The sequence below is a fragment of the Bombus fervidus genome, chromosome 8 (assembly GCF_041682495.2).
Source record: "Bombus fervidus isolate BK054 chromosome 8, iyBomFerv1, whole genome shotgun sequence".
In the NCBI taxonomy this organism is placed as follows: Eukaryota; Metazoa; Arthropoda; class Insecta; order Hymenoptera; family Apidae; genus Bombus; species Bombus fervidus.
In genome coordinates, this window is record NC_091524.1 from 12,410,423 (window position 1) to 12,433,957 (window position 23,535).

General features: G+C 34.5%; 1 protein-coding gene across 15 annotated transcripts in view; it reads left to right on the forward strand.

Annotated features, from left to right (window-relative positions):
• Positions 1-23,535, forward strand: part of LOC139989722 (rap guanine nucleotide exchange factor 2) — a 251,725-nt gene that overhangs the window by 197,059 nt on the left and 31,131 nt on the right. The window contains exon 1 of one of the 15 annotated variants that reach the window (XM_072008245.1): positions 19,193-19,461. The exons of the other annotated variants lie outside the window; for them this stretch is intronic. The gene's annotated coding sequence lies outside the window, so the exon portion shown is untranslated. Of the gene's footprint in view, positions 1-19,192; positions 19,462-23,535 lie in introns of those variants that run through there. 15 annotated transcript variants of the gene reach the window in all.

Genomic DNA, 23,535 nt, shown 5'->3' on the forward strand with positions numbered 1-23,535 from the left:
ATTATATAATAATACTGTATGATAATATTCGTAACGCCAGTACTACCGACCTTTAAATATGTATCCAAACGTGTCATACAAAGTTCATGAAAATTCAAGTATTATCACGAAACTGAACAATATATATGTAATCTGTTTGAATAGAAATAAACGTTAATACGATCGAAAACACTTGTATGTTTTTTTCAGCGATATTAAAAATAAAAAATGTGATATTAGTTTCTTCGATTGATTCGATAGTTCCACCATTAATTTCACATATTTCGCTGTAAGTAATTCGATATTTTAATACCATAGAAACAAGTTCCACATCTTGCTACGCTACGATAAATCTGACTGCAATTTGAATTGATAAGATCCTCTAACATTTATCCCATGTACCATATCTCCGAAATTATGATAGATTAAAGCGAGCGGCTCGCTGTATCAGTAGTCGGTGGTGCTCTGTTTTTTCCTCTCGGCTTTCTTTCTATCGCTGTACGTTATCCGAGCTTATTGCGCAGAGCTTCGTCGACTCGCGGCTTTAAACGAGGAATGAATCATTGCCGTGAAGTCCACCTGTGAGTAATAACGCGCTTTCGAACGAACGGTGTCCGGCGGGCATCGGAACGAGCTCGAATGAAAAATGCAGAGAGCTCGCTCTAATCTTCCTATGCGATTTACTTTCACGCTTTTCGGAATTCTGCGTCCCGGCGAGTGTTTTTCCAGCGAAGCGTATTTTATTTTCCGTCCCTCTTTCGCTGTGCGATGATGATTTCACGTTTATTCGTTTCGAAATGCTCGTCGTTATAATACCCGTCGTGCGTTTCACTACAGCGAACTGACCCTGTTAATTGTTTATTATTGTGTATTAATTAATTTGATACGCGGAAAGTGTGCAGTCGAATAATTGAATTATTTAACAACAATCGGCTGTTACGGTTGTGGCGAAGTACTTGGAAAATCTATCCTCTTCCAGCAAATTTCGATTCGACTGATTTAATATCGAATTTCATACGAGAAAGTATAAAACGTAAAAGGGTCAGTTATAAATTATTGTAATTCATAATAATTATTGGCGAAGCCGGGTTATTAAATTTTAATTATTGTAATTTTTTAAAGTCGCGTTAGAATTTCATATCACAGATTGATTATTTGTAGGTGTTTAACAGTACACGAAGTTTAATCGAGGATTCTTTTGTTCCGAGGGTTGGAATATGCGTGGAACGTTGATTTCATTCATTTTGATAAACTACTGATAGCAGATAATTGTTTAGCAATTTTGTTATTAACTCCCTTTTTTTTTTTCGTTTATACAAGGTGTAAATATATATACGTAGTTTCTATATACATTTTGCACGTATCTTACTGCAATGTTAAGGAAATTTCAAAATATTTCTATTAAATATTAATTATTTTGTGTAAAGTATATTTTAAATATATTCGTAAAAGATTTCTACAAGTGCTCTTTGCATACTTTCGTGAATTACTGTACTTGGTTTTAGACGATGTGTATTCTGACGTGTCTTTAAAAATACACCCAGTCTCACGGTTTAGCAAAAATTAGTTAATAAACAACATTTACATAGCGTTGTTTGAAATTATTCGCTCACTGTGCATACGTTAAACCAAGTCAGAAACTTCAGTATGCAAATTACGTTGCTCCAATTTCTCCGTATCTTTTCTCATTTATTCTGTATTCTTCCTTTTTACTGTCAGTTCTGTCGACGTGCCATTGACCACGCGTGAAAACTTACTTCATGTTTTCCAAATTGTCCATTGTAAATTACCGTTTGATCGGAATTCGATTACAGTTCGGTAACTGTTGGCCTGTAACGTGGAAAATTCGTGCATGAATAAATCCATGTAAATTGCTTGGCGTAACGAAGATCCGCTTATAATTATTCCTCATTAATATCGTGACGTCAAAAGCACTTCGCTACTAAAAGTGTTTATAACAGGCTGTTGATTTAATTTCAACGTCCCGCTCTGAAGAAGTGCGTCCAATGCAAATGAAAGTAACCGCTTCTTTTTTTTTTTTTTCCCACCCTTTTTACTTTATCGATCGCGATCGTGCACAGACGATGGAGTATAATGAGAATAGATTTTTAATTAAATTTATATCGTTGACTTGTGTCTCGGTTAAGACGCGTAATAATTTTAGTACATTCGGTCCTCAACCACGGACGTACATTTTTCGTTTCTGTTCGCAACACTTGAACTTTCCAAACAAAATGTTCGTAACGTTGCGTAACTTTTATGTGCGTGTCTGTAATATCGCAGAAAAATTATATACATCTAACTAAAATGTTTTCTTCCTTTAACCAAATGAAAACTAAACTCTATCCTTTAACTAAACGCGTCGACAGACGATAACGTATTCAAATTACGTTAGTTATAATAATTAAATTAGTAATAAGCGAGATTACTCATAAATCGTTTCTCCCTTTTTTTTTCTCGATATAGAATGATGCTGATGACACATTTCGCTCTTACGTAAGCAATAATATGATTTATATTTCATCAGTTTCATATCTACCGGATACTGAATGCTTCTCACCGCATCAGCATCGTTGATTCATAACAAAACTGCTGAAACTCTCACGTCTTGCGTTCTTTGTCGACCACTGACTCATCTCGAACGACCGAGGAAGAACCGTATTTCGTTCCGCTCTAAAAGAAACGGAAACCTGTTCGAAATTCTCTCTCGATTCCAGCATATTTTTTTAACCCAGCTACGTTCTTCCGGTCATTTCCAATCCAATTGGTTTTTTCTTTCGAGGTAGATTAACTTCTGATTTTTATATATACAGAACTCGAGCCCAAAATGTTCAATGGTCTTGAAACTCGGAATGTTTGTTTCCTTCTCCCTCTTTTTTTTTTTTTTTTTTTTAAGTAGTATTTATTTCGTCAGAAATTAAAATCTTAGATTTTTGTCAGAAAAAAATTAGATTTTTATGTTTTACCTTTTCTTAATACAATCGGTTCTAACGCATTGGTGAGATGGTACTGATTAAAACGAATTTAAGATAAATCTAAACGCAAACTCTATTGGATTATTAAATCATGTAAAATGTATTATATACAATTTTCATTAAATTAAATATTAAATAGATAAATTCACGTTGCGATATTCTCATAACTTATTTATCAAGGTTTCGAGAGTTCGGAATCACAGAAATGATACAAAATTTCTCGGCAAGTTCCGATCTTTCGATATTCCAAGTGTCTATTATCGAAAAAGTTAAAAATACAAAATTAAACGTTAAAAATCCCGTAGAGATGTTTCTCAAAATAAGAACGAGAGTGAGGCGGAAAATTTCGAGGACTGCGGTAAGATTGAAAGCGCGAAGAAGTCGCGGAGAAGATGCTATAGGATAAAATCGAACGAGGTTACCGATTACGCGAAAGTAAACGGCAAACACCGCGTTTAATTGGACTTGTTGATCGGTGAACTGCGGGGGTTAATGAAAATTTCAAAGCGGAAATATCAAAGCTTTCACCGTGAACGAGTTAAACTCGCTCGAACATGCATATTTAAAGGGGAGGTCGTTTTCTACCGTCTGCCACGCGAATAACACGGCAGTTTTTTTCGATCGAAGCGAATACGAATCGAACCGGAGAACGACTGTTGTTCGACTCGAGAGACGGGAATAATAATAAGCCCTATCGTGGATTTAAACGACGATTCCGATCACGATCGTTGCCGTGAAAGGCAGAGATTATATCTATCAAAATTCATCGCACGAAGGCTGGAATAAAAACAATTATTTCAAAGATACACAGCATTCTACATTGCATTCTACATTCACCATTGCAACCTACAAAAACCATAATTTTACATGGCAACCGAAGAATTTAATACGTACAACAGTCTGACGAGCTATGGAATTAGCATACCGATATAACACACCGCGATTGCCACTTACAATGAACTATTTATACCGTGCTATTTATCCATGCATATTGGAAAGAAAGCAGGAACCGAAGACGTGTTTGTCGGTCTTGAGCACGATATCTCGAAGGGTTGATAAGTGGACGTCAATTAATAAATGACTTCGCGTGGTCGATGACTGTGCGTTACTCCAGTTTTTCCCGTTCGATCCTCTCGTTCGCGGCGTAGTAATTAGTTTTCGGTCCAACGATGGTTAATCTAGTGGTTGGCCTTCTCTTCTCTTGCTCTTTTTTTTTTTTTTTCTTTTTTAATTCTCTCACAGTGGGAAAACGGTGAAATGAAATTTTTCAGTTGAAGCTTTTCGCGTTGAAAAAATGTAGAACGTGTGGCCGTTTAACGGCACAGTGTTTGACTCGTGTTCGTTTTAATTAAAGAAATCAATATTGGCCGGGTAAAGTAGTTGGGTGTAATCGATATTACCTGAATAATAGTTATTTTACGATGGTACTTTATTTAGGATGTTTGTGGGAGAAAGAAGAAACCGCGAATGATCGTTGGTTTAATGGGAATAAAGTTAATTCTTTGTTATTAGAGTATTGTTTAATTATGAAAAGAAGAACGACAATGCTTATTATCGTCTTTTTATATTGATTTGAATGTTAGGAAGTGATAGTTGATGTAAGTAAATTTGTTAGTATTAAAAGAATAGAATATCGAGAAAATATGATCGGATTTTCTTAAACGACTATGAATATTTTCTCTTGACTTTGATTAAAAAGGGCATTTCTGAGTCTGGTGTACACTAACAGATTCTAATCTGAACATAAATTTCGTTCTCTGCGTTTTTGCTGTAAGTAGACATAGTATCGTCAAATCTTCTTTTTCTTTTTTTCTCCTTTTCTTTTTAAGTATCTTCACAAAAAGTTCGTTAAAAGATTGAGTTTTCGACAAAGTCTTTTCAATATCTGCCTTTTCTATTCCTATCGAACTAACTCTTTTAAGATTTAGAAAGAATCTTTTTCTCTTCGATGTTTCAATAATCAAGAGAAACTCGTGTTGCAAGAAAGCAATGCTAATAGAGAAGTACAAAAACGCTTTAGAAAAATACAAAAAACCTCATCGTGTTCTCTTTCCACTTTCTCCGCAACTTTTCTTTCGATCTATCCAAGGCACTCGAACAATACCACATTCAGGAACAAATAAAATCACTCGCGATTGAAACTTCCAATTGTGTAAATTTTCAACACACACACAAACGAAATTTCTACGTGTAGAAAGTTTTATCGTCGGAGAGTTCCAAATTTCATACTTTTTCTATAATTTAACATATTCGATTCGGGTCAATTAAAACACTCAAGGAATATCGTACGAAGGAACACAAGTACAATCATTGCCAATTAAAAGTTTTATTCGTCGAAAATTCTACACAGTTAAAATGTTCACTTACAGACAGTTCTACCTTTTAAAAGTTCCAAAATCCTATATTCTCCATAAATCCTGTAATTTTACATTTTCTACGGTTCTAATTATTCACCTTTTATTTTCCATAATTTTATATTTGTCTACCCAGCCGCGATCCAAATTTCCACTTGTTGGATTGTCGTCTTTAGAATCTTCCCAGTTCTACATTTTCCACAATTTTAAACTTTACTAACTTCGAACTTTCAATCGAAATTAGAAAAACCGCGCGGTTAAATATCGCGTTAAGAAATAATAAATATTACCCACATACGAAATTTCCACGTACATATTTCCTGCTCGTTCAAAGTGCTACTTTTACGAAGCGAGAAAATCGTATATTTTCCATAACATTAAAGCGTGGTAAGATGGATATTCCGGTTAATAGATGAAGAAAACTGGAAACGATTTCAAGTAACTAGATCTCGTTGTACAGGATGCGGGCGTTAATTGCGTAACAGGCGTGCTCGGTTCATCCTTCGATACCAGGCGTCAGCAACGATAGACGCATTTTTCAAGAAGCTTATCGACACTGATGAATCGACGCGACGTCGGGCGCCGAGTCGTAACGTCACCGTCTGGGTTGAATCCCTCGGAATTGTTCAGCTCGTAAATATCGCCTCGATGAAACGGAAAACGCTGCGAGATTGATGAAACTAACAGAACAGATTTAATGAATTCTACCAGTATTTCTATTTATTAAATACTTCTCGGTATGTTCCTTTTTCTTTGTCGTTTTTATTATTCAATTTTATCGTTTCTTTTATATAACGGTATTTTTGGAATAGATAGTGACGACGGTTTTTGTTTTTATTTTTTTTTTTTTTTTTGCTGATAATTTGGCAGATTATTTTTCTTTCTTGGTTGTTATCGAAGTGTAATTAGTCGCTTAAGTAAAGCTTCGAGCGATTCTTGTTATCTCGAGGACATTAGAGACGTCGTATTAAATAAATTCGTGATCAGTTTGTTTAATTACTTGACTCATCGGGTGTTTACTGATTATCGTCCTTTGCAAATTACGTTGATCATGTATCATAAAGATTGTACGAAACAGCTTCTGCGGCACGCAATTTTCATATCTAGGTCACATAGTTATGTATGCATGTATTAGTAGATGAAATAATATTATGTATCCTAATAGCACATTATATCGAATTTCACTTTGCAAATTAAGTGCATTCAAAACAGCTCCTACATCACTTTATAACGCGATTATTAATATTCGAATTTAATCCAATTCAATTTCATATTTTGCAAATTTCAACGCTTCGTCATTGTAAATTCCTACAATTTCCTATCTGATTATACTTTTCCGCGTTAATTAACATTTTGTATATTATAACGGTAAACACGAGATTCTAATTCGCCAATCGGCAAAATTTAATCAAGTAATCGATCAAACTACCAGAAAAATACCTAAAAATCGATCGTGAAAAATATTGATCATAAAAATTGATCAAAATATAGATACAAGGAATTGAGTTTGCGAAAAAGAGTTTTCCGACAAAAAAAAAAAAAATAAAGATCGTTCGTGGAAGACTAGTATTAATTTCTCATTTTATAAATTAGATTAATCAGAATTAATTAATTAAATAAATTAGATTATTTGCGCTTATACGAATCAATTAATAGAATTTAATTTTACACGGTACTAAAGAGTCCATCCAGTTTCAACTTGCCATTTAGGCAATATTTCCTCAAATAATCACATCCATCAAATAATCCATCAAACAGCTCAAGGAAGAATCTGAAAATTCATCACCATTAAAAAGTTCGTCACGAGGGATCGACGTTCCAAAGGAGAGTTTCAGAAACATGAATGAAAATCGTTGAAGGAGGGTCGGCCTTAATTAATAGCGCATGGAGGGTATTCACGTTAACGAAAGGCGAGCTCGTTCATTCTGGAGACGTCAATGGCGAGATTTCGCATGGTCTGGAGGATGTTGACGTAAATTTACGGAAGGGACGAACTAAATGCACATAGCCACATCCGTACTGCCTGAACGATTACGGATAAAAATTCACTACGAGGATCGCTGCATGCGAGTGGTCGCATAAAATTCACGTCGTCGCTCGAGTAAAGGACAGGTGCAGTATTTTTATCGAATGGCGAGTGATTTAGTAATTTGCCGCTTGTGAACATCAAAGTTTAGTAGAGTAGCTTAATAAAAGTGTTTGATCGGTGGAATCCAAATTCTTAGATTTTTTGATCGAGCAGGGTATATTACTCGCTAATAACAAATAATAGTAATAAACATGATGATAATGATAATGATGATGGTATTATTTATGTTATGTTTAAGCTATTTAGCGCTGTGGCTACCGGCTACTCGACTAAAATAGCGAACGTGTCTATACGAGCTTTTAATTGAGCGATGAGGCCAATTCTCTTGCAACGGGCTCGCTATTTCCCTGGGATTCGATTTTTATCTTTTGACACGTTGAAAATTCCGGCATACAATTCCATTCATCGAGAGCTTCGTGGCACATGCTTCCAATTTTCCGTAGTTTGATTGTCAGGTAACAAGAGTACCTACCATCGAAAATTTGCTGCGAAAAATGAAAGAAATGTATTAGCCGAGATCGATTCGACTAGGAATTGATTGAATTTGAAAGTGATGATAGTCTGCGACAGGGGAAGTGTTTGATCAGTTTGATGCGATCAAATTTTAACAGAGACTTTTTCGTATATTTTAAGTGGAAGTTCCGAGTTTTCAATGAAATTTGATTGAAAGCGGCGTTGAAGTTTGTCGTAAGGGAAGAATAAAGCTAGATAGGATTTTAATTGAATTTTAGAAATATTGTGATTTGATTAGAGATTGAAATTTTTAGTTTGCGATAAAACGTAGAATTCGGAACACTATTTTTATTAATTATTTTCATTTTAAATTTCACCACTCGAATGAATTAATTGAAATTGTTAATTTTGATAAAGTGTCGGAAGCTGTTTCTTAAACAATTTCGCTAAAAATTGTTTGACTTATTGATTAGAAAAAATGGGTCTTCGAAATTGTAAAATAATTATCAAATTATCAACTTTCACTAATTTCTAAAGACATTTCGTTTACTGTTACGCTACGAAAAATTATCAAGTTCTCAGCAGAGATACCAATATTATTACATAATCGTCGAATTTCACCAGGTAAAAGATATTATAAAATCGGCATACGGAAACAAATTTCATTAATTTGACAACAAAGTTAGCGAAACAACATTCTCAATTTAATTACTTCGCAATTAGAAATTGTTCGATTTCATGAAACATAAATTAACATAAACCAACTAAACAGAACGAATTTGTCTTAATTATTATTTCAAATATTTCCATATGTTCTTAACATTTTCATTAATTTGTTAAATATTTCCATTTACGTGTGCGTTTTAAATATTTCTATCGATTCCTCTGAAAACCGTTGTCTTCCAGAAATATTCGATTTTCATAAACGATAGTTTCATTCTGTTAATTATTTTCTTATCGCAATTCTTTCACTTGACGACCAAATTTTCATAACGACTAACTATTTTAATAACAACATTCGTTACAATACCATCGAATACTTTCTATACAACGATCAGATAGATACATATCTATACGAAATCATTAGCCTACTCGATCAATCATAGGACGAGACAGCTTCTTCTCAAATTAATTCCATTGGTATATAATTCACAGAACGACTTTGCGTCTCTTCATCTATATCAAACTAACTTTCAAATTCAGAAGAATCTTCATAAACAAAACATGAAAAGTCAAAAGCAATTAATAATTTGAATGAGTCGAGCGAAATAAAAGATATCGCGTATAAAACCATTCATCGAGTTTAGCGAAGAAACGAAATGCTCGCAACTGTTTCGGTGTACGCCATTTAAAAAGTGACGAATAGCATTCTTGGCGAGTCAGAGCCGAGCAAATCGTCGAAAGTAAAAGGAAAGTCGGAGTACACCGGATCTCTGTGCGTTGTCGCGCGTCGATTATGCGAGAAGCATGCATGCTCGGTTGATTTAACTCGGCTCCGTTTCACAGAGAGACTTATTACATGAAAATGCGACTACGGTTTACAGTTCCTTGCGGTTAATGGGCCCTGAGAGTGTGACAAGGCTCCGTTTAAAAATTTGCACGCGAAAACACGTGCGCGCACACGATCTCTCAAGCAGTGGGAAAAGAAAGTTAAAGAGCCGGAGGTTCGCTCTTAAAATAAATCGTCGGCCAGACAAAAATGTCGCTGGTCTATAGGAGCGCCGTCATTCAGCTATTTCATGTATTTTTTTTTAGTTCTTTAATATTTCGTCGTATATACGTTTTATTAATATTAGAACTGTCAACAATCGAAATATACAATTTATAGCGAAAAAGAAAGGAGGATATATGCGAGCTTCGTAGTAACCAAACGTAGTAATCAACTTCTCCTTTTGTCAATTTCTCAATTTCGTTACTTCGTTATAATTCATTACGCAAAACAAGCTGCTTTCTCTCGCATGAGAAAGTTTTTCTTCGTATTGTCATTACTATTCGTTTAATTTGTTTTACGAATGTGACAATCTTTCTTTCATCAAATCTTGTATTCGAAATTTCTCATTATTGAACGAAGAAATTTAATTCGTTTAATTCGTAATTTTGTATTTTCCAGGCTGCGAATACGAAAATTTTGTTCCCTCGAAATGTATCGTTGATAGTTCCTCGATGAAAATTTTCACCATCTTATTTGCTAATTAGCATCTTCTATGAAAATTGCTGATAAGATTACGTATAATGAATGAAAAGAGTATCGAGTTGTAAAAAATGCATATTTCCGAACGGAACTAAAAGTGTGTAACTTATGATATGATTACGCTTCCGTGGAATCCTTGTCTCTGATTTAATTAAATATCCAACAAGACGCGATACACTGTTTTATACGTATGATGTAGCATAAAAACGTAATATACATCCAATATTTTCGTGCGACGCAAATACAGATAGTTTGATTTTCGTGCTCGCTTTCTACAACTCGAAGCAAAAGATTGACGTCACAGACGTTCACCTTTGCTCTCATTCCTTGGAAGTAAATTACTAGCGGAAAAAGAGAAGAGTAAAAACTAACTATGTATGCATGTTTTAATACTACGTCTAAAGGAACAGGAAAGAGAAAAAGAATCATTCGCGTTTTGGTTATTGATCAGTTTTTCTAATATACAACTTCCCTATTGGACGAACTACCTGTATTTTTCATAAATGTTCTATGTCTAATTAAACGGAGAAGAAACTTAAATTGATTTTATCGTGTTAGTATTTTTTAAAACTTATTTCTCTATCAAGATAAAATTGTGAAATTATACCAAAGAAATAAACCGAATAATAACGACTTAACTAAATTCTACAGACAATTCTGCATAAACCAGAACAACAAGGAACAAATCAAACAGTAACGATTCAATTTAAATTGTGAAAATTATTCTGCATAGACGACTGTAGCAAGAAATAAGTCAGATAATAGCGAGTCAATTAAATTCTAAGAAGAATTGTACGTAAACCGTTGCAAATAAATAATTTTATAGAAAAAAAAAAAAGAAACGACTGTGGCAAGTAACGAAACTCGAGTAAACAAAAGTAAATCAAATAATAGTTATTCTATCGAAATTCTAACACTAATTCCGTACAAACGACTGCAGCAAGAAATAAAATTCGCAAATAAGCAAGAAAAAATCAAATAATGGTTATTCAATTATATTTTTTTGAAAATGATTCTGCATAAACCTTATCTGTTATCAGTAAGAGAAAAGAAAAGTCGAACTATGTTTGCGACGCTGGGAACTGCCGTTGTTAAAAAAACACAGTTAACGTGCAGTTAATTTGCATCGTCGAAGAGACAGTATCAAATTCATTTGCGACCCGGTTTACTTGTACAGTTAAATCGGAGCGGCCGGTGTCCCATTTCCCTTTCTTTTTAAATCCACGTTCCAAGACGATTCACTTCCGGCCAACCGCCCCGGTACCATTTGAATTCAAGGCTCAAACGCATCCTCCACTTCCTGTCACTTCCCTCTAACGTCTGGCCGCGCGAAAAACAGAATTTCTTTCCAACTCGAACCGCCGCCAGTCTCGCGTTATTTGTTCTTGTTTCACTCTTTGAACTCGCTCGCGTTCGCGGAAAGTCTTTACTCATTGGAATCCAATTAAAATGACACGTGCAGTCTTTGTAAGCTGCTGAGTAATGCCATACTATTTATTGAGACACTTTTACAACATCGTGGTATACTTTATTAGCGACGATGTAACGCAGACGTTCGTATTTTTATCGTAACGCTTTTAATAATAAATAATATTTTAGCTTTGTTGGTATATTTTCAATAGAATGTTCGATAAATTGGACGATGAGTGATATTTGATGAATTTCTACTGTTTTAAATATCTGAAAATATTCCATAAATAGGATGATGAGTCATAAAAATATAATTTGTAGCGAAGGTTCAAGTATTTGTGGGAAATTTAAATGTGTAGAAATATGAAGATATACATATGAATGTGTAACATGCAAAAATATACAAAATATCCAAATAATATACTCGTTCTTATAATGCTTAGAAAATAAAATTGAATCTCTATTTTGTTAGAAAGATATTTCGTATAAACATTCGATTTGATTTGTTTGATTATTTATTTTAATATTTGGTCTGATTTATATAAATAAGCAAAATAGATATCTATATAGTACACATAGACTGTTAATAAAATATTAAGAATTATATAATACACGAAAATCATATAATTTAAGTATTTACATAATGAACATTTGTTTAATTCACATTCATGATGAAACTCGATGTAGTTTCGTAGGAAGCAAAATTAGTTTAATAATTTTTAGAATTTTTATCTGGAAAATTTCCCATGAGAAATATGAAAAATGCGTTTGTGTCATGCTTGAGGTAAAAATTTTAAAAACTAGCTTCTACTACAGTGAACAAAGAGAAATTATTGCTTAATGGAAAAATTAGATTATTTAAAACATGATAAGTTATAAATTGAAGTTTAATATTTATTATCCAGAAGAAAAATATTCGCGTGTCTTTTTTCTAGAGGAATTAATGATTTTTTTAAAGAGGCACAACGCAACGTTGCACGGCCACTTTATTAACGTTACCTGAATACTTGAAATCCTCAGACGAATACTTGTGTCAGTAATGGTAGAATTAATTACCAAATTACTGGAGTTGCTAGCGTGTTTAATCCGGAACATGTGCCGCAAGATTTCCGGATATTTCTCGTTATTCGCCGGAAACGCTGGAACTGTACAGGCCGTGCAAGGAAGCACGTGCTATCGTGTAGACACATTCCGACAAATGTTTAACTTTCCTTCTAATTGATGGCTCGTGTAATTAACGTGACATAATTTATATTGTATGTCTCATACAATCATATATATGTATATAACTTACGATACAAATTATACTGCATAATATTAAGCCGTCATATTTGTCAACGAAATGAATGCTCTTTATGTTCTTCATGCTAAACGACCACGCAGAATTAACATATCGTGTTTCTTCTGATATATTGTTCGATACTTCTATTAAATTTCATAACCATTTTGTTGGATTAATATGTCGTGATAATAAATATTCATGTAACCGAGCAAAGTAAATATTTTACGAATATATACATAATTCTTTGCCTTTCATCCGATGGAAGTTATAACATTGGAACCTGATTCTAGACAGTATGTCCAGAATATAAATACTCAAATTTCTCTTGCATGTATTTTCAAGGAACTGGAAGTTTGAAATTTCACGAATATCATGATAGTCAGTGCACTCGTTTTACAAAAATATTTCCACGTTTAAAAAATAATTCTGGGGCATATTAGGCTTTATAAGCATCATCTGAACTTTGAATATTCGCTTTCAACGCTTTTCGTACGAACGCTTGAAATACAACGTCCAGTAAAATTAGTCTGAATGAAAAATATAAAAATGAAGGTATAATAAAATCTTTGTCCCTGAAACATTTCATTTAAAACAACAATTTCATATATTTCTATGGTATTCGTGCAAATTCTGGGAATTCTAGAAAATAACCGGTTGATCGAAAAACAATCAGCGAGAGCGATAATTCGCAAAATTATTAACCGAACATACGATGAAAGTTACGATATCAAAACCGTATTCTACGAAATCTATCAAGAACACTGTACTCGCATTTCTTCTCGATATATTTTCGGAGAATCGAAGGTTTTAAGTTTCATAAATATCAGAAGGTTTTATTAAAAAAAAAAAAGCGGAGCAATCGATGCAATCGTGTTACAAATGTATCTTCAGCTGCCAAGGAGGTCCGACGTACTAAACCCTATAATTATTAGTAGAAAGAGAATGTACATCGAATAAAATATTCTTTCTCGAGACATCAACAAGACAGTTTCATTCAAATCAAAACCTTCATCCAGCAAATCCCACGAATTTTACAATTCCCTTAATCGTCCAAAGTCTACAAATCCTAGAAAATCTACGAGATAATGGAACGATGAGAAAGAAACGAGAAAGAGGGTGGAAAACAAAAGCAAGACAACTGGAAACCAAGACAATTTCATCCAAATAAAAACCTTCATCCAGCAAATCCTTCAAATTCTACAATTCTGTGCATCTCTTAATCCTCCGAAGTCTACAAATCCTACAAAGTCTACGAAACGACGCACGACGAAGAAGAAGAAACGCAGAAGGGGATTAACAAACATAAACGATGTTAGCAACAAAAAGCGGCGAGGATTTAACAGACCATGGCGACGCTCTTATAAGATCGCGATATGCTTTAGCTTAATTGGTACATCTTCGATAGAATACTCGATAAATCGGACGACGAGTGATGGAAATATGAGCGTTGAAGGAGAAATGGATAAGCTGTTTAACAAAATATTTCGTAAACGATGTTAACGATAAAAAGCAGGCGACTTAAAATATTCAACGGCGACAACGAAAACATCGTTGAAACGCATACGGCCGACCCAGATCTTTTTTCTCGGTTGCGCGATTCTCTCGATACACCTGCAGCTTTGCAGTCGCACAGAACCTGCCCACACTGCTCGTGTGTATCCTGTGTTCGATGAGTACGGAGCCAATATTATCGCAACACGCTCCACTGATTATAGGTTAGGCTTTGGCTGGCGGACAATGCGCATTAAAGATCGGCCGTGTAGATCGTGTGCATCTCCTATCCGAGGAACGTCGCCATGGAACAGGATGATGCACAAGCGTTAGACGACACGATCGCGTCGCGTTGGCGTTTGCACGCCATTGCACGCCGCATCGCTTTGGGGTCACTGGCCCATTTTATCGCGAATTTCATACCGCGTTCCGTGAAACCATCGAGGTTACTTGAAAGTGATCGTGCATCTAATTTGTTCGGTTTGGCGAAATTCTAAGATTTGAATTTTTTTCGACGGAGGGTGGACGATGTATTTTGCAATATTTTATTAGGAACTTTATAACGCGTTCGATAGAATTATGAGAGTTATTTGTCGAATGTTTTTAATTTATGATTTAGCGTAATGTAGAGGTAATTGGATTTTTCCGATCTTTGTAATTCAAATTTTTTTTTTTTTTTTTTACTTAAGGAGAAGTTTTTGAAATGGATACGTGATTTTGGTTAAGACAATTTCTGTGTTCTCTTGCCTTCCAACAGGCAAAAATTTATACGCGATACGAGTGATACGAATATAGGTGAAAGCATCTTTCGTCTTTTTACCTTCGCGTAGAATTGTAGAGGAAGACGGTAATATAGTTAGTGAATATTGGGCCGACGATGGTTGGAATTTATGTTGCAGACATTTTATCGCGTGTTCTTTGATGTTTTGTAGGGGGTGGTTGTAGTCTTAGTAGGTATAATTTATAGCAGATGTTCTGCGAGAATGCTTGAGAAGAAGTAGGTAAATGTATTAGAAAATATAGTAGGACCATTGCGAATGGCTAGAATTAAATCTCTCGAAGTACTCTAGATAAAGTGGATGGGAAAATTAAAAGATAAAACCAAGGAAGATTTATAACCGATATTAAAGGCACAGAAAGAGATTTATAACCAATATTAGAAGTATACTAAGTAATCGATAAATTCAAAATTTTTTTTTAATTGGATAATTTTGTTGATAAGGGGTAAAATATTGTACAAATATAATATTAAGGCAAAAATGAAAATCTTCCTGTGTGAATGATATTCAAAATTAATTTAACTATTAATTTTTTATTTTTCAAATTATATTAAAATATTTGAAATACATTATATTAATTGTTACGAGATAATAATGAAATATCTATTGAATAAAGAAAAACGTAAGATGACGCAAAGAAAACTTTTGTTTTCTTCTGTTTCGAAATGTTAGATAGAACAGTTTAAAACTAAGGAGGACAGAACACATTCTCGGTACTTTTGATGCATTTATAAGCGGATAAAAATAAATTTAGCTGGTAACCTTAACTTTCAAGGAATTCTTATCAAGTATTTGGAAAAGAGTAAGTTTAGCGCAGTAAGTTTTATAGTCGAGGAAACACTTCCGCTTCGGTTTCGAAGAATTGTACTAGAATGCAATAAGGTTTTATAAGATACATACCTAGTATAACTCGAGAGATACTCTGCCGGCTATTTCCTTATGAAATTGAATAGATCGCGGATCCTTGTTTCACGAAGACTTGCCTATTCAACCATGAAGGACTTCCTTAGGTCTAGAAAGCTGTACACATGTAATCATTTCTATTCTGTGGGAACATAACAGTACTCTCTATAATTCTAACTTCGATACGATTATTTTTTCAGATATATCCTTTATTTTACCAAAAATATAAGATTACGTTAGCTTTAGCTACAAATCAAAATAGTAAGTTTATCTACTCGATTATTTTATCAGGAAGTAATTAGTATACCTGGGATATTTGATCATCAGTTGCAATTAAATCTCTCGAAGTACTGTAGATAAAGTGGATGGAAAAGTTAAAAGATAAAACCAAGAAACGAATTTTATTTTATTCGATCGATCTGTAATTACAATTAATGATTAAATTAATTATCTAATTGTCAATTGGCTTAACAAATAACTATTAAAATTTTCTTCGTCGCGTGAAATTAATATTTGAGTCTAGCTCCTAACGTAAGTAGCATCAATCAGTTATCGTCATTATCGATGTTCACTTACACATATGATACACATTACACATTCACGTACAACAAACAGGACTTTAATTAAACCTTGATTGAATAGAAGCTTAATTTATTTCGACGAAAGCCAACAATTGGTGATTGATGATTAATATTACTCTGTATTTAATTAACGATTGATGATTAACAACCAGTATTTATAATTAACGAACGATTAATTTCATAAATTAGATCATCCATTATTGACGATTAATCTCTCGTAATCGTAAACATTAATCTTGCTATGATGTCCCAATTTTTTTTTAGCAAGACAAAAAAGCCTTTGTTTTTCAATAAAAATTGTATCATAAAATGAAGCCGAAAATTCGGTGATTAATAATAATTAATAATAATTACGAATTTTTTAATATTTTCTTCGTACATTTACGAAATTGTTTAACCATAGAAATATGACTAAATTGAAAATGGTTGAAAGTATGTAAGAAGGTTAATGAATCAATCGAATTAAGAATTTTAACCGATTATTTCCCAACACTTTCGATCGTATCTTCTCAGAAAGAACCTAAGCTATAGAAAATAAAATAGATATCATCATAAATCTATGGAACGTGTGAACTGACCATGTAACGTGCTTGCTAACATATTCTATCGATTCTACAAAGGCACGTAGTGACGTATACACGGAGTTGTATGAGTCAAATTCTCAACTTTCCATTCATACTTCATACCTCGCGGCCACATGTAGTACGATCAACGTAGTATACATGTAACACGAATAAGAGACTGGATAATAGTTGGCGTTCTATTAACGGTAATCGAGGACAGGAAATTGTACAGTTTGCAAGCAACAAAAAATGTCATTTCTCTTTTCTTTGCCTTGCAGTGTGGTGTTCGTGTTTTCATGCGTTAAAATCAATATCCTAATTATCGAACAAAACAAGAGAGAAATTTTCTATCATTCCCGACGAATGTGTCGTCAATACTGAATAATAATTTTAACCACGAACTTGTGTTGGAGCATTGTAAAGAAGATCTCGGAAAATTCATGGTTTCGAGAAATTTAGATTTGGTGTTATTTGAAAAGTATGTTGATTGGATCAATCAAAAGAGGGAAAACATAATTAGATAAATTTTCTGTTTTTTTTTTTTTTTACAAAGAAATCAAAATTCTACTTGTCTTTGATCTCGTGTCGAATATCTCTCTTTTTCTAGCATCCTAAACAATTCTATTCAACCCTTGATTTTTTCACGGCGGTCTTACGAAAACATCTCGCAAATCACGATCGATATCTGCCAAACATCCAATCTCGAAGCTTCGTTCGATTATTCTAAAACTCCGATTCGTCTTCTACCTGTCCCTAAGGATTTCCTCGAGACTCGAACCGAGTAACTCGACCACAAAGCGGCCACGTTGTGCGATTCCCTGCAAATGGAACGTCGGTGTTCCAACTTTCGGACAGTCGAAATCGAATTCAAACTTTTCTCTGACAGTCTGATTCCAGAGTCTCGAAAGGATTGGTATTTTAAGTTGGCTGCTTGTAATTAATGCTCCGTTGCATACCTCGGGTACCGGTATCATTTACAGAATATTTAGTACAGTTGAAAAGTTGTTAGAATGTTGTTTTAACAAGGTACTGATACGAATCTATCGAGTTACTATCAAGTAGCAGTTACTGGAATAAAGATGTTTTTTCGTCCAGTCGCGGGGAGACGCGATTACGTTGAAGCGCTTCAACGGGAGTCAACGATTATAACAATCGACACCGCGAACAGGTCGATCCCCTTATTTCTTGTGGGATAATAGGGGTGTTTGTTGTGTAATAAAACTGTAATCAACAGTTTTATAAGATTTATATCTTCAACAATTTATTACATTTATTATTGCGCCGTGTCGGAAGATATATTTGATAATTAACTTGATGTTACGTAGACGTAGGATGATATTCTGTTATTGAATCAGGAGTTGACTGACTTCATGAGATGACTGCGCTGAGATGGAAAGAACAGTAGATAACCGTTCTAATCGTGCCTTTTCACAGTACGTGAATTTAATTGGTTCAATTCGTTTCCCAAATGATATCAAAATTTCACGAAACTTCCAAGCTCACAGTTTCGCGAGATGTTTCTTGCAACAAATAAAATGAATTATTTATTTCAATTTCTCACCTGGCTTATTCGATTTATATTCCTTCGTAATGATTTTCGATTTCCTAATTAGAAGTAGATATCCGAGAAAGGCTATAGTTCCACTATCGTCCCAATAAATGAATTTAAAAGAAAAATTTAAAAAAATTATTTATCTATCAGATGATCAAAATTTTACTCAGATTTAAATCATACTATAAAATCCAACGAATAACCGTTGATTAGTTATTTTCCTACAACTCTTACGAACAGCTTTACAATCTTTGATCGACCATTATTTTATGCAAACTACTGCCCATTTAATCATTTCCTGATTAATCTACCGTAATTTATCACTTGTTACACAAGACGAGCAGGTGTCCTAACACTTACGTACGTGAGTGTACATGTAGAATGTAGAATGTAGACAATACGGAGACGATCCATTTGCACGAGATGCTTGCGATGTGTTGGTGCACGTGAACGAGCAAAGAGGGACGGGGACAGAGAGAGAAAAAAACGAAGAAAAATTAATATCCGCGGAGAAGATAGCGAGCTTATCGGCCGTTTGCCAGACAGGCGGCACCAGTCGTGTTTCGTCTCTCGATCGGTTTAGGCGAAATCGCGTTCATATTCAATTACGATCGCTCGATTTTCGCTCGATTCGTGACGCGTGGATATCGTTCAATTTCTAGAAAAATATTTCAGTGCACTCACACGAGAACAATTTGTAAAAGGTTTCGCGTAATCGGCAGTTCTATTAAGCGCAAGTGAATCGATTGAATCACGAAGGAAAGTCCGCGAATCGTTTGTTCGTGGCTTTCGTTTGCGAGTCGATGTTTCCTTGAGAAATGGAATAATCGATCGTCCCTTGAGATTTACTGGAATAAAGGTAGAAAGAGTTGTGCAGGATTCTTGGAATATCTTTGGATCGGGTCGTAGGGTTTATCCGTGGGTGGCGAAAAGCTGTTTTGCGAATTCGTGGAGATGCGGAGGGTTATTGAGTGAACGCTGTTTTGTCGTGATCCCTCGGTCGTCTTTTGTGCGAACGCGTATTTTCTGAGAATGCTGGAAAGTATAGAAAAGTATTTTGTATAAACAGGGATTGAGTTGTATGAATTTTTGTATGATTAGAAATATCTTGTGAGTTTAACCCTTTCAAGGTGGAATTTTTCGAATATTAACAAATAAATTTACCTTTAAAATTGGATGAAATATCTAATTTTATTACCTACAACGTGGCTTCTGTAAATTCTTATAAATATTATAATTATAGTAAATATTTATACGTTAATTGTCCGTCAAAAAATATAATTACATATACGTAAGAATAATTATATTAATAAAAAAAGAATATAAATTAAAATATCAAGTCAGTTTGGACGAAAACGAACAATTATTTTGTAATGTACAATGTAGCGTACAGTAGATACATGTAACACGAAAGGGTTAACATTTGACGACGATTCTACCGATAGTTTACAAAGAATTATCAATAGTTTATTTCGTTGGATTTGTAATTGATTGAATCGTTATATCTAATTTTGTTATCAACTTTGTTAATTGTTATCGATCTAATCAGTTGCAAATATGTACCTACACGATTGAGTCACTCGTATTTCTTATTTACTATTTATACTTTCCAATGCACATTGTTGCAAAATATTTCTCTGTAATTAAAATTGCCACTTAAGAACAATAATTGATTTAACTTAAATAAAATTGAACGATCAAGTCTGAAACTCTTTTCATGGAACTTTTTGTTGGCTTCGTTAATCGATTCGGTCTGTGTAATTTAGTTTATGTTGACAACAAAAGAAACACGATACCTGGATATCTTTATTGCACTTTGCAGTTCACGGATTTTATTCGAAACTAATTAACAATGCTTCGCTTGTTGCGTATGTTTAATATTTCTTTGCCAATACTTGCCCCACGAAATTTTCCATACCAGAAAACAATTTTATAACGATCTTTTTACGAGCTCTATTTCTCCTCCTTCTTTTTTCTTTGCAAACATTATTACATCAGACAAAGAAAGCTGAAATAAATATCAAAATAAACAAGTCTGTGTCATACATCAAGAAGTTCAGAGTTCAAGAATTTGTCCAATGAATCATTTCTCAGTTTCAACTTTTCCAACAAATCGTCCAACAATTTTTCGTACAAATTTAATCAACCAATATTTCAATTTTAATTAACCAATACATATTTTTCTTCAACACAAACGTTGAAAAATGTAGCGTACAAAATTCTTCGAAATTTGCTAAAAATCCACTGCATCTTGGTCTGACAAGAGTTACCCCATTCTCGAACGCCCCTTTAATGTTCGTCAATTAAATACAGTACAACAACCCGTCAATTATTCCACCGTAACAATAAACACCAGCGAACCATCGAACCATCCTGCAGAAGCAATCCAAACAATCATCGCCGCAAGCTTGTCCGTAAACCTAACTTCTCCATGCGCGTCTCTCACAATTCCTCTGTCCATACGCTGGTTCCCAAAGACTTGAAAGCACCTTTCGCGTGCCTCCGAGGACCACGTCCTTTGTACTAGAATTTTCTAGTAGCAAATAGAAGACGACAGTGTCGGCCGATTCTCGGCACTCGGGAGCAAAATACCGAAAACAAGACCAGAGGAAAGAGAAAAAAACTCTGGAACATAAAATACAGAGCTTAAGGAAGAAAGAAAGAGAGAGAAATAGAGAGATAAAAAATGGAAAGAGAAGAGAGTTTCACTAACATGACGCTTGGAACAAGCGTCGCGTCGTTGGAACGGAATTTCACGACCGCGTTTCTCGTCTCGCGACGAGTTTTTCGGTGCTGGCGTGTGACGCCAATGGTGTCGAGACGAGGGGCCGCAGGAAGAACCGAAAATAAAGTAGACAGCCGGCGAGAAACGCGTATGAATATGCGTGTGCTCGGCAGCCCTCTTGCTGTGCTTGGGCTACCGCCTCTCGCCGTGTTGGTCCGGCCAAAGGAGGAAATTTTTAGCTCGTCGGTATACATCCGTGTATACAATGCGTCTCACAAACGTAAAACCGCCCTAAAATTTTCAATTCTTACGCAGGTACAAGATACGGGACGGTACACGACAATGTCTGATCAAAGGTATCGCAAAATTTCTGAATAAAACAGAGAAGAAGCCAGATATTACTATGTTATCGTTAGAGTCTCATTTTAATGTACATTGAGTACAGTTTTCGAATAATAAGCTACTACGTATTCCGAATAATAAGATGCTTCAAGTAAGACATCTATTCATAGATATTTCTTGATCCTATAGATATGAATATGCTGCAAAAAAAAAAAAAAAATAAATGCAGCTAAAAAATCACATAAATACAAATTCGTTCCATTGGCTAGGCGTTATAATGAATGCTTTACGTGAAATGTTTTACATATTTTATACGTTTCGATGTATTATCCGTATTTTGTACATTTTTACACTGTGAAATTTATTTACACGATAATAAATTTCCAAAAATATTGGTCTTTAGTTGTAGTACGAAACGATTAATTTTGTACTATTATGTAAAAACTCGCAAAATTTGATAAGGGTTATTTTCATCACAAGCACCTCGATTGACGATTTTTGGATGATTTTATATTTTACAGTTATGAGACGCAGTGTTACAGACGTAAAAGCCTTTGCTATGCATCAGCCTCGGTAGACACTTTACACGACTGCTGCATCCGTCATGAACATCTCTGGCTCCTGTTATTTGTCTTAATAATTCTACGTCCGTGTCGCCCTATTTCGTGGAGATCCACTGTGTGTAAATATTTTAAGGAGATTTTTCACGAGACCGTCTCGACTACGTCGCACAGTGGCCATTGCTCCCGCTCGTTTTCAAGGGGGAGGATTTTTTCTATTATATTTTTTGTCGTTTTTAAAAGAGCTTGCTAAAAAGAGCGTTGTTCATTCTGCCTGCATAGCTACGTTGGAATTTTTGGCTGAGTTGCTTCGCAAGCAATAGATGAAATTAAGTTTGAGAGATTTTAAGGAGCTGAGTAATTTATTTGCGATTGATTGTTGGAGGAATGAAATAGACTTTTTCGTCTTTGGAAGATGGATGATTAGATTAGATTACATGCTGGGATTGTATATGAAGCGGCAGAAATTTTCATAAGAATATCATACGGTGAATCGGTAATCGTAAAAGAATGAAAAGATAATTAATTTCTTACAGATATCGGTAAAATATTTCTCAAAACTGTTATGGTTCATGAGACACAATTATCTTAGTCATTTTGTATCTTAAATTATGACTCACGCGTAAATCGTTATTAGCAATCTAAGATAAGAATGTAAGTTTAGAAAACAAAAACTCATCTCTCAAACTCATATATCTTCTGATAATATTCCCCAAATTTTCCCTAAAATTTCTCCCATATCTACTACGTTTTTTCAATTTTATAACAGGCTTAAGATTTCGCCTTAAGCTCTTCCACTTCAGAGAACACACTGGTTTTACACTTTAGATGGCAGATCGGTTTTCTTTTCCTTAGAAAACCTTTTGTCCTAAAATTTACATGATCGGGTCTATCCTATTCGACTTCTGTCCTAAAATTTCCTCAGACACGCTTTCTACGAAACACGTGTTCGACCATGTGTCTACCACTTTCGTAAAAATCACACAGAAGTTGAATTTTGTAAGAACTCGTATGAGAACAGGATCGATGGATGACGCGACATACTTTCTTTTTCCAGAACACTGTGCTTTTAGCGAGCATTTTTAGTTGAGTTTTGCGTCTCCTTTTCTTGTTGCGTTTTTACGATAGTGTTGGTAATGAAGCATGTGATATCATTTTTTTATGAAGATGAACCGAAATGCTTTTTACTATGTACTCTGACGTTATAGGAGGATAAAACGAGACGAGGTTTACGTCTGCGGGAAGGTTCTTTCGATTATTAGCTTTCTCAAGGTTTATTCTAATAATATAGTGATCAAACTTTTCT